General features: G+C 40.5%; 1 long non-coding RNA gene across 7 annotated transcripts; it reads left to right on the top strand.

Moving 5' to 3' along the window:
- Nucleotides 1-301: 301 nt before the first annotated feature.
- LOC125536884 (uncharacterized) lies at nt 302-10,149 on the top strand. 7 transcript variants are annotated; one of them, XR_007295287.2, is made up of 5 exons: nt 302-590; nt 1,119-1,226; nt 1,312-1,605; nt 2,327-2,403; nt 2,524-10,149. It is a non-coding gene; the product is annotated as an uncharacterized LOC125536884 (long non-coding RNA). The 7 variants fall into 7 exon arrangements; XR_007295289.2 differs by having other exon boundaries at nt 2,327-2,643; nt 2,759-10,149; XR_007295288.2 differs by having other exon boundaries at nt 2,327-2,643; nt 2,754-10,149.
- Nucleotides 10,150-11,863: the final 1,714 nt, after the last annotated feature.

The following is an 11,863-nucleotide window of genomic DNA, read 5'->3' as shown; positions in this document are numbered from 1 at the left end:
TTAAATGTCATAAATGCTTCTCATACTGCTCCATGGTATGCTGATTATGCTAATTACATTATTGCTAAGTTTAAACCACCTAGTTTCACATACCAGCAAAAGAAAAAGTTCTTCTATGATTTAAGGCATTATTTTTGGGATGACCCACATCTCTACTCCTAATGGAGCAGTTGGTAGTCTCTGCCGGTCAATTTTCGTCCCACCAGAGACGATTTTCGTCCTTGTTCCCACCTCCCAATTCCAAAAAATCCAAGCAAAACCACGTCCACATAGTTCTCCCGCATGCCAGAAAAACAGACAAAATAAAACCAGCCAAAAAAGTTCCACTGCTCGCACGAGCGAGTGAGCAGCGAGGCACCTAGAGAGCCCTCGAGCGAGAACCCCACTGTCGTCTCCCTTAGATGCAGCCGCCCACCGAATCAATCGCACTACCAGCCTCGTCTGCCTCGCCGTGCCTACGTCCCTCCCCGGACGGCGGCGACGATGGAGGAAGCCACTGGCGCTGGCCAGGCCCCCGGTCGATGGACGCGGCGGATCGTCGCTCCTCAGGGCCAGCCCCTCCCGCTGCGCTGGATCACGTGGCAGCCTAGGTAACCCTAACCAACCCCCGATATTCGTATCTCTCCCTGAATCCCTCCTCCTCCATGAGCCGCGCGGTGTGCTTCCCTCCTCCCACACGCTGCTCCTCTCCCTCCCCAAATCGACATGGATCTCACGCTGCTGGATGCAGTAGACGAAACTGATCTAATCTGATCCCGAGTTCCCAAGTCCTGATGAGAAAGTACACCTGCATGGATCCAAGTCTGAGTTGGGAGCGACATCGATCCGATGAACGTGCAAGGAATTTCTGAATCCAGGACTTCTATTTGAGTATATACGTTTGTTGGTTATTGAAGTCAATTGTTCATACAACAGCAGATATTTTTTAGCACGAATTCCAGTAGTTGTGTTTGCTTATTTTGAAGGCGGATCTTGGATTCTTTCCAATAGTTGTGTTGCGCGAAATTCCAATTATTTGAGTATCTGTACTATAGTTGCCTTCAAAGAAGATGAGGCTAGAATGCTGGATACTGCATCTCTCCTAGCATGAGGAACGTTGCTACTATCTTTGTGAACAGGTTGACGATAGGAGATGAAGTACGTTTGAACAAACATGTTCTTTCACTTTTCCCAACGAGGTGGAGCTTGCACATATGGACATATGGTACACTTGCACGGGTTGCTAGGTTCTCATCGCCATTGGATTGAATACGGAAAAATGGAGAAAAATTGCATGAACCAAATACAATATCTATGTCTCCTCGTTCGCAGGGTAGGATGAAGTTGCTGAGGATGCACGTGTACCTGAGGAACAAGTACCACCCGACGCTGCAGATGACGAGGTTGGGAAAGGGCGCCAACTGCGAGAACGTCTTCAGTACCATGGTCTACCTCTCACCCAAAGGTTCCACTCAATCGATGCATTAACTGATGTACTCCAGTTCCATTACCCGAGGAACTAATATGGCATATTTTGTTTTCTGCAACATGGTGGGTTGGGAACTCGGGATGAAGGAAGAATACTCCTGAGAGCCCAAACTCGAGCTTCCAAAAGATATGCATAATGTATGTGTGCCTCTTGTTTTTCTATGTTTTCTGCTCCTCTCTGACACAATGTGGAAGATGTTGGTTTTAAAGGCTTGCAGGGGCAGCTAGTGGTGGAGTAATCAGTGGTTTAGTTAGGTACATATAATAGAAGTAAAAGGTGTTTAGTAGGTGCACTAATTGTGTTCTACTTCCACCTATTTCTTCCTTGATTTTACCGTGCATAATCTTAGGGGTTGTCCTCTGGGGGTGGTAATATATTCTTATAATATGTTATTCCAGTATGCAAATTGTCAGGGGATTCGTATTTTGTAGATTCCGGGATAAGGGGTCCTGGTTATTCCAGTATGCAAATTGTCAGGGGGTTCGTATTTTGTAGATTCTGGGATCTTGCTGGGAAAGTTGAATCATTATTCTTTATATGTGATTGTTCAAAACCCAATTAAGAATCCAAGTACGGATTGGGAAGATATCAGGACACAAATTATTTGCCTGGTGTATAACCAATAACTAGCTTGAGTGCTTTGGAGGAGGCTGGGGTTTATCTTTTATAAAAACTACTATTAGTTGCTCCAGAAAGTTATAGTTAGCACTAAGGAGAAATTTCCAGTCAAAACTTGTCTGTGTTCATGACATCATTTCTTTGCCGCAACAACGCTTCTATTTGTTTTAAATTTTCAGAGTTATGTTCGATGAACCAACTTTCGTCAGTTATGATGTTAATTACTTCGATCCTTTTCAGTATGCTGAAGGTTGATACTGAGGCTGTCACTATGAAGAATATTTGCCTCTCAGTTTAAATTCCTCGGTAAAGATTCGGTAAGATACTTGAATAGTGTAGATGTTGAATTACCTGTATACATGACGATTAAAGAATTATGTGCTGATACCTTCCAATGTTGGTTGAACTACATATGCTTTGTTTACTGGTTTTTCTAGATAAAAATAAGGGATGTTGTGTTGTTGGCAAGCTTGATACTACAGTGAATGCTCACCTAATGCTTAATGTCTTGCTTTACTACAAAGGTCTTCCATAGATACAGTGCCTCAGTCACTTTGGTAAGTTCAATGCAAATTTGCTTACTGTTCTCTACTACTATGAGTTGTGTTCGGAGCAAAAATATCTCATGAGTACGACAGTTCTAACGATTTTTTAATGTGCGACGTAGATTAGATGAGAAAACATTTAATCACAGATATGATGCCTCCATGTTAAATACTGAAGAAATGGGGGTTGTATATTTTCAGATCAACAAGGCAAGAATAACTTTATTGTTTCCCTGTTTTTTCTTTTTTCTCAAGCAACATAAAAATTGAATGTATTCCTTACTACTATTGAATTGCAGGCACAAAATATATAAACTTGGTTCAGATCTTCCTGGTTCGATTCCACAGCGAATGTAAAACTTATATTCGTAATTTATATCCACTGCAGGAGGCAGGACCACATGAACAAGCAGGTTGTTGTCCAAGCATAGTTGCTACTGCAAGAGCCAGCATCAGACAACATCCGATCTATACAAAATCCATCCATCTGTCTCGTCTCATGCATGCATAACCAGGCCGATGGTAACTTGTCTACTATTCTACTCACTGCAGTTTACGATAATTTGTCTACTACTCTACTTAAGCTTGAGGGTGAAGTGGACGATAAGTTGTATTATTGACCAAGTATATCTTGTTCATAAGCCTAAGATTTGCATACACCATAGAAGCCGTATATATCTTTGAGATAATCAGTCCATGGCTGATATTGCTAGAGCAGGAGGGCGAGGCAGTGGCAAAGGTAGTCAGTGTGTTTAGATCTTGAACCAGTTTGGGCTTGCCCATCTGAGTGCCGGCGATCTTCTTTGCAAAAAAGTTAAATCCGAGCAAGGGTAACAATCTGCTCTCAGTGTATTTCAACCCTCATTTAAGCATATCACATTCCACTTTCATTTTATTTATTTACTTTTAAGAGCTATGCTTTAGGGTTCGGTGTCGTATTTGTATCATCTTTATATAACCTTTTTTGTTTAGAAACAAAAGTTGCGTGTGCAATGTTGAAGCTTGTTACGATATTATTATTGCAGACTTGCCTTATCACCTATTAAATATGACATGTTTTATTGAGGGCATTTATATTATAGATGCTCAAAAAATGTCCGTGCTTAATGCTGCTCAAAACGTCGTATCATCATCCCTGAAATCGGCATTCAGTGTCTGAAGTCCAGATTACACAGAGGCCCAAATTTACATGCAACAGGGTTACCATCTACAGTACTATCAAAGAACATCAGCTTGGGACATCCCAATTCATATGACATTTTGCCTTATATACCATATAGGTTGATTTTGATTGGAGTAACACTATGGCAGAGAAAAATTTACTAAGTCTCCCTAGATAATTTCACACTTTCTCATACACTAAAGAGCATACTCTCAGCATCTCTTGTACCATGGTGGCCGAGAGCTGGAGGTCCTTGAGCCTAAAATCTGCATTCCAAAGCAAAAGCTTTCTTTTATTGGTGATAGTTAGTTAATGGCATGCAAAGCAATTCTCGTTGATTGTATGCATTAAGCTGAGTCGACTAGCAGCAGTGTATATGACTAAATAGAAAGGCAATTTTTTTTGCATGAAGAAAAATATTAAAGTGATGACAAATGTAATGCCTCACAGGTAAAACATAAACAGACCCTGGGTGAATAATAATGAAGGTCTACATTTATTGGCAGGATTATAATTTTCAATACATTAATATGTTGTCTTCTTAATTGAGCTTGTACTAAATGTTGTCAGTACGGGCTGGCATTCAACTTTGCGTACTGTGTCAAAGAGTTTCAAGACTTGGACCTTCCCACATCATGCTAAAGCTGGTAACTATTTGTGCTACTAAACATAGCATTCCCAGTTCCACTACATCCTCTCCCCAATGTCTTTTTTCATCCATCTAAGAAAGAAAAAGAATCACTTTTCATCCATGTAAGAAGAGTGAGTTAGTGGTAACAAAAAGTCAACAAGGCCCCCTACTGTACATGAGGATCATAATGTTATACTACCTCCATTCCTTTATGTAAGGTATATTATTTTCGGCATGGTTACCAAAGCACATGATTCCGTGTTTTCTATGAGAGATCTAAAATAGTAGGTTAAAAGCATACTGCAAATTTATTAGAAGCAAAATATCTAGAAGGATTACATATATGTAATTTACATGGGGTTATCTAATGTTAGAGAGCCATACCTCAAATTATTTGTTTATTTGTTCTAGCTCTATGGATAACAAGAGCATTAGTTCTTTAAAAGTGTTGCATTTGTGTGGGCTAGACACCACTCCATTGAAAAGAAAATGTGTCAACATGTTAAATTACAACAGTTGTGATATCCATAAGAAATAGGCACTCACCATGTTGCCTTGAGAGCTCATATGTTTTTATGAGGAGAGAAAGGCCAAAGTTTGTGTGCAATAGTCGGCGGAGTGGTTACATGCTGAGAGGAGAACCTATTGTAAATAATATCATGTTCTAGCATCGTTTGAGCGACAAGTAATTCCGGACGGATGTAGTATCACTTAATTACAAGTGACATTTATGATCACCATTGGTCTTACTGTATGATTGTTTTCATGACTTTCAAAAAAGAAATATCCTAAAAGTTGAGTGCAGCTGGACGGACGTCAATCCATTTGAGCCAAGAAAAGTAGATGCGGACTGTCCTAAATCATTTGAGATATGAATAGTAGATGGGAAAGGGTTGAAATATTTTATGCAACAATGGTTACTAAATGGTAGGAATCATGTGTTTTTTGCAGTAGTTCCTAAATGGTAACCTCCAAGTGCCTAATTTCATATGTAATAATTTTCCAGGCAAGTTCATAATGCAATCAAGTTTCTGGTTGTAGTATCTTCGAACATTTGTTTTGAGGGAACAAAATCCTCCCATGTGTGGTATTCAATTATTGAACAATAACAATGGACATGCTTTGTGAGACTATTGGTCTTAAGCATAAAAAGACATGCAAGTGATATCCATCAATTAAAGTATAGTGCACGACAAATAGTTGTACTCTCTCCGTTCAGAAATACTTCTCGGAGAATGGATAATCCATTTCTCAGACAAGTACTTGCAGGTGGAGGGTGTATGTTTTTGTACCACTTTTCTACTTTGTGGATCAGATCTCATAGTACAAGTCGGCTAATTACATTTTTATCGAAATTATTGCAAGTGGAGTGGATTTCAACTATTTTTCATTTGTTACTGTCTATCTTTTCTATACATGTCAAATTTCACATGCATCGTGTTTATATATGCAATCAGTACAAATTTGAAAAAGCCCGTGGCAACGCACGGGCAGTGTACTAGTCTTTATAAAGGAGTAGATGGTGTTATTAGACGTTGTGTACCTAAGCATGAATAGGAATAGATCCTACGCAAGTGTCACTCTGAAGCTTATGGAGGACACCATGCTGGAGATAGAACTGAACATAAGGTATTGCAATCTGGTTTTTATTGGCCTACTCTCTTCAAGGACACCCGTAAGTTTGTCCTATCTTGTGATGAATGTCAAAGAATTGGTAATATTAGTAGACGTCAAGAAATGCCTATGAATTATTCACTTGTTATTGAACCGTTTGATGTTTGGGGCTTTGACTATATGGGACCCTTTCCTTTAATGGTTATACATATATTCTAGTTGTTGTTGATTACGTTACTAAGTGGGTAGAAGCTATTCCAACTAGTAGTGCTGATCATAACACTTCTATTAAAATGCTTAAAGAAGTTATTTTTCGAAGGTTTGGAGTCCCTAGATATTTAATGACTGATGGTGGATCACATTTCATTCATGGTGCTCTCCGTAAAATGCTTGCTAAATATGATGTTAATCATAGAATTGCATCCCCTTATCACCCTCAGTCTAGTGGTCAAGTAGAATTAAGTAATAGAGAACTCAAATTAATTTTGCAAAAGACTGTTAATAGATCTAGAAAGAATTGGTCCAAGAAACTTGACGATGCATTATGGGCCTATAGAATTGCATATAAAAATCCTATGGGTATGTCTCTGTAATAAATGGTTTATGGAAAAGCATGTCACTTACCTCTCGAACTAGAACACAAGGCATATTGGGCCATTAAAGAACTCAATTATGATTTTAAACTTGCCGGTGAGAAGAGGCTATTTGATATTAACTCACTTGATGAATGGAGAACCCAAGCCTATGAAAATGCCAAGTTGTTTAAAGAAAAAGTTAAAAGATGGCATGACAAAAGGATACAAAAGCGTGAGTTTAATGTAGGTGATTATGTATTGCTATACAACTCGCATTTAAGATTTTTTGCAGGAAAACTTCTCTCTAAATGGGAAGGCCCTTACGTTAACGAAGAGGTCTACCGTTCCGGTGCCATAAAAATCAACAACTTTGAAGGCACAAATCCGAAGGTGGTGAACGGTCAAAGAATCAAACATTATATCTTAGGTAATCCCATAAATGTTGAAACCAATGTTATTGAAACCGTAACCCCGGAGGAATACATAAGGGACACTTTCCGGAACGTTTCAGACTCCGAAAAGGAATAGGTATGTGGTACGGTAAGTAAACCGACTCCAAAACAGTTTTTAAGGCAATATTTCTTCGTTTTGGAATATTTAGAAAAACAGAAAAATAAGAAGAAGTCCGGGAAGGACACGAGGGCTCCACGAGGGTGGAGGGCGCGCCCTATCCCCCTGGGCACGCCTCCCTACCTCGTGGGCACCTCGTGTGCTCTCTGGACTCCGTTTTCGTACATGACACATATTTTGGTCGGCAAAAATTCATTATACTCCCGGAGGTTTTGACTCCTGTATCACACAAAAATCTCCTGTCTTTGTTTTGAGCTGTTTTCTGTCAGGGTTGTCAAGGCCAAGCACTATGTCGTCTCCCTCCTCCTCCAACCATGAGGGCAACGATGCTTGGCTAATGAAGATAGAGCTGAAGAGAGAAGAACCCATGGAGATCAACAAGGATGAAGGGATCAAGAAATCCATGGGGGATCAAGTTCCGGCAACAGAAGACACCCTTCAACTTGATCACAATCTTCTTACCCCAACAGAGATCGAAGCTTTCAAAATGATTGAGTTAGCTCGTATACAAAATAAGTATCTCACACGTGAAAATATTTTGTTGAAGGAGCATATCATCGCACTCAAGGGCATTATACGCAAGTTAGAAGACCTCCTACGCTCGATGTGCGACTATCCATCATCAACAACTCCACCTTCTTCACCAACAAAGGAGACATAATCACATGGGTATGGGCACTCCCCTTGGCAACTGTTGGGGGAGTGCCCCGGTATCGTATCACCATCACTTTTATCTTTACCGTTTTTCTTAGTTCGATCCTTTTGGTAATATCTTGATCTAGTAGAATAAAAGTTCTTAGTATGATCTAGTTGTGAGTTTTGCTTTATAATCCTTCTATGTAATCGAGTCCTTGAGCTATATAATAAAATTAGTGTTGAGTCAAGGGCTTGATTATTTTTCCATGATCCTAAGGGAATAAAAGAAAAGAGAAAGAAATAAAAAGAAACAAAGAGATCATGTGAATCTTATGGAGAGTAATGAGCTCACATAGAAAAGGTATGATGAATAAAAATTGTTGAGGGTTGACAAACATAGTTTTGGTCATCGTTGCAATTAATAGGAAGTAATAAAGAAAGAGAGGTCTTCACATATAAATATACTATCTTGGACATCTTTTATGATTGTGAGCACTCATTAAAATATGACATGCTAAAGAGTTGACATTGGACAAGGAAGACAACGTAATGGGTTATGTTTTCTTACATCTGAGATAAATTATATTGTCTTGGATCCTCCAACATGTTGAGCTTGCCTTTCCCCCTCATGCTAGCCAAATTCATTGCACCAAGTAGAAATACTACTTGTGCTTCCAAATACCCTTAAACCAGTTTTGCCATAAGAGTCCACCATACCTACCTAGGGATTGAGTAAGATCCTCCAAGTAAGTTGTCATCGGTGCAAGCAATAAAAATTGCTCTCTAAATATGTATGACTTATTAGCGTGGGAGAAAATAAGCTTTATACGATCGTGTGATATGGAAGAAATAAAAGCGACAGACTGCATAATAAAGGTCCATATCACAAGTGGCAATATAAAGTGACATTTTTTGCACTAAGATTTTGTGCATCAAACCATAAAAGTGCATGACAACCTCTGCTTCCCTCTGCGAAGGGCCTATCTTTTACTTTCACTTCCTACCTTGCATAAGAGTCATGGTGATCTTCACCCTTCCTTTTACATTTTATCCTTTGGCAAGCGCGGTATGTTGGAAAGATCCTGGTATATATGGCTAATTGGATGTGAGTTTTCATGAACTATTATTGTTGACATTACCCTTGAGGTAAAACATTGGGAGGCAAAATTATAAGCCCCTATCTTTCTCTGTGTCCGATTAAAACTCCATACCCATAAGTATTGCGTGAGTGTCAGCAATTGTGAAAGATTATATGATAGTTGAGTATGTGGACTTGCTGAAAAGCTCTTATACATTGACTCTTTCCTATATTATGATAAATTGCAATTGCTCCAATGACTGAGATTATAGTTGTTAGTTTTCAATGAAGTTTACGATTCATACTTGAAATTGTGATTGAATTATTACTCTAGCATACGAGATTATATGACAAGAATTATATAACTTGCTGTTCTAAGAATGATCATGATGCCCTCATGTCTGTATTTTATTTTTATCGACACCTCTATCTCTAAGCATGTGGACATATTTTTCGATTTCGGCTTTCGCTTGAGGACAAGCGAGGTCTAAGCTTGGGGGAGTTGATACGTCCATTTTGCATCATGCTTTTATGTCGATATTTATTGCATTATGGGCTGTTATTGCACATTATGTCACAATACTTATGCCTATTCTCTCTTATTTTACAAGTTTTACATAAAGAGGGAGAATGCCGGCAGCTGGGATTCTGGGATGGAAAAGGAGCAAATATTAGAGACCTATTCTGCACAGCTCCAAAAGTCCTGAAACTTCACGGAAGACGTTTTTAGAATATATAAAAAATATTCAGCGGAAGAGATTCACCAGGGGGCCACACGTTGCCCACGAGGGGGGGGGGCGCCCTACCCCCCTGGCGCGCCCCCTACCTCGTGGGCCCCTAGTGGCCCTCTGGTGGCCATCTTCTGCTATATGAAGTCTTTCGATGGAAAAAATAGGAAGCCATCTTCTTGGACGAAACTCTGCCGCCATGAGGCGGAACCTTGGCGGAACCAATCTAGGGCTCTGGCGGAGCTGTTCTGCCGGGGAAACTTCCCTCCCGGAGGGGGAAATCATCGCCATCGTCATCACCAACTCTCCTCTCATCGGGAGAGGGCAATCTCCATCAACATCTTCATCAACACCATCTCCTCTCAAAACCCTAGTTCATCTCTTGTATCCAATTCTTGTCTCCAAGTCCGGGATTGGTGCTAGTAGGTTGCTAGTAGTGTTAATTACTCCTTGTAGTTGATGCTAGTTGGTTTAATTGGTGGAAGATCATATGTTCAGATCCTATATGCATATTAATACCCCTCTGATTATGAACATGTTTATGCTTTGTGAGTAGTTATGTTTGTTCCTGAGGACATGGGAGAAGTCTTGCTATTAGTAGTCATGTGAATTTGATATTCGTTCGATATTTTGATGAGATGTATGTTGTCTCTGCTCTAGTGGTGTTATGTGAACGTCAACTACATGACACTTCACCATTATTTGGGCCTAGAGGAAGGCATTGGGAAGTAATAAGTAGATGATGGGTTGCTAGAGTGACAGAAGCTTAAACCATAGTTTATGCATTGCTTCGTAAGGGGCTGATTTGGATCCATATGTTTCATGCTATGGTTAGGTTTACCTTAATACTTTTGTTGTAGTTGCAGATGCTTTCAATAGAGGTTAATCATAAGTGGGATGCTTGTCCAAGTAAGGGCAGTACCCAAGCACCGGTCCACCCACTGATACGTCTCCAACGTATCTATAATTTTTGATTGCTCCATGCTATATTATCTACTGTTTTGGACATTATTGGGCTTTATTATCCACTTTTATATTATTTTTGGGACTAACCTATTAACCGGAGGCCCATCCCAGAATTGCTGTTTTTTGCCTGTTTTAGGGTTTTGAAGAAAAGGAATATCAAACGGAGTCCAAACGGAATGAAACCTTCGGGAACGTGATTTTCTCAACGAACAAGACCCGGGAGACTTGGACCCTACGTCAAGAAAGGAAACATGAGGCCACGAGGTAGGGGGGCGCGCCCACCCCCACCAGGCGTGCCCTCCACCCTCGTGGGCCCCCTGTTGCTCCACCGACATACTCCTTCCTCCTATATATATCCACGTACCTCCTTTGGGCTGTTATTTCACATTATGTCACAATACTTATGGCTATTCTCTCTTATTTTACAAGGTTTACATAAGGAGGGAGAATGCCGACAGCTGGAATTCTGGGCTGGAAAAGGAGCAAATATTAGAGACCTATTCTGCACAACTCCAAAAGTCCTGAAACTGCACGGAATACCTTATAATAAATAATGAAAAATCCTCGCCAAAGATGAAGACCAGGGGCCCCACACCCTTTCCACGAGGGTGGGTGCGCCCCCTAGGGCGCGCCCCCTACCTCGTGGGCCCCCTGGTGGCTCTCCGATGACCATCTTCTGCTATATGAAGTCTTTCGTCGAGAAAAAACCAGAAGCAACCTTTCGGGACGAAACTCCGCCGCCACGAGGCGGAACCTTGGCGGAACCAATCTAGGGCTCCGGCAGAGCTGTTCTGCCGGGGAAACTTCCTTCCCGGAGGGGAAATCATCGCCATCGTCATCACCAACGCTCCTCTCATCGGGAGAGGGCAATCTCCATCAACATCTTCATCAGCACCACCTCATCTCAAAACCCTAGTTCATCTCTTGTATCCAATTCTTTTCTCCAAGTCCAGGATTGGTGCTAGTAGGTTGCTAGTAGTATTAATTACTCCTTGTAGTTGATGCTAGTTGGTTTAATTGGTGGAAGATCATATGTTCAGATCCTTTATGCATATTATTACCCCTCTGATTATGAACATGAATATGCTTTGTGAGTAGTTACGTTTTTTCCTAAGGACAAGGGAGAAGTCTTGCTATTAGTAGTCATGTGAATTTGGTATTCGTTCGATATTTTGATGAGATGTATGTTGTCTAGCCTCTAGTGGTGTTATGTGAACGTCAACTACATAACACTTCACCATTATTTGGGCCTAGAGGAAGGCATTGGGAAGT

Source organism: Triticum urartu, chromosome 2A, assembly GCF_056163025.1.
Source record: "Triticum urartu cultivar PI428250 chromosome 2A, HENAU_Tu73, whole genome shotgun sequence".
Classification (NCBI taxonomy): domain Eukaryota; kingdom Viridiplantae; phylum Streptophyta; class Magnoliopsida; order Poales; family Poaceae; genus Triticum; species Triticum urartu.
The sequence above is the reverse complement of the archived record's forward strand: the minus strand, read 5'-3'. Positions and strand labels throughout refer to the sequence as shown.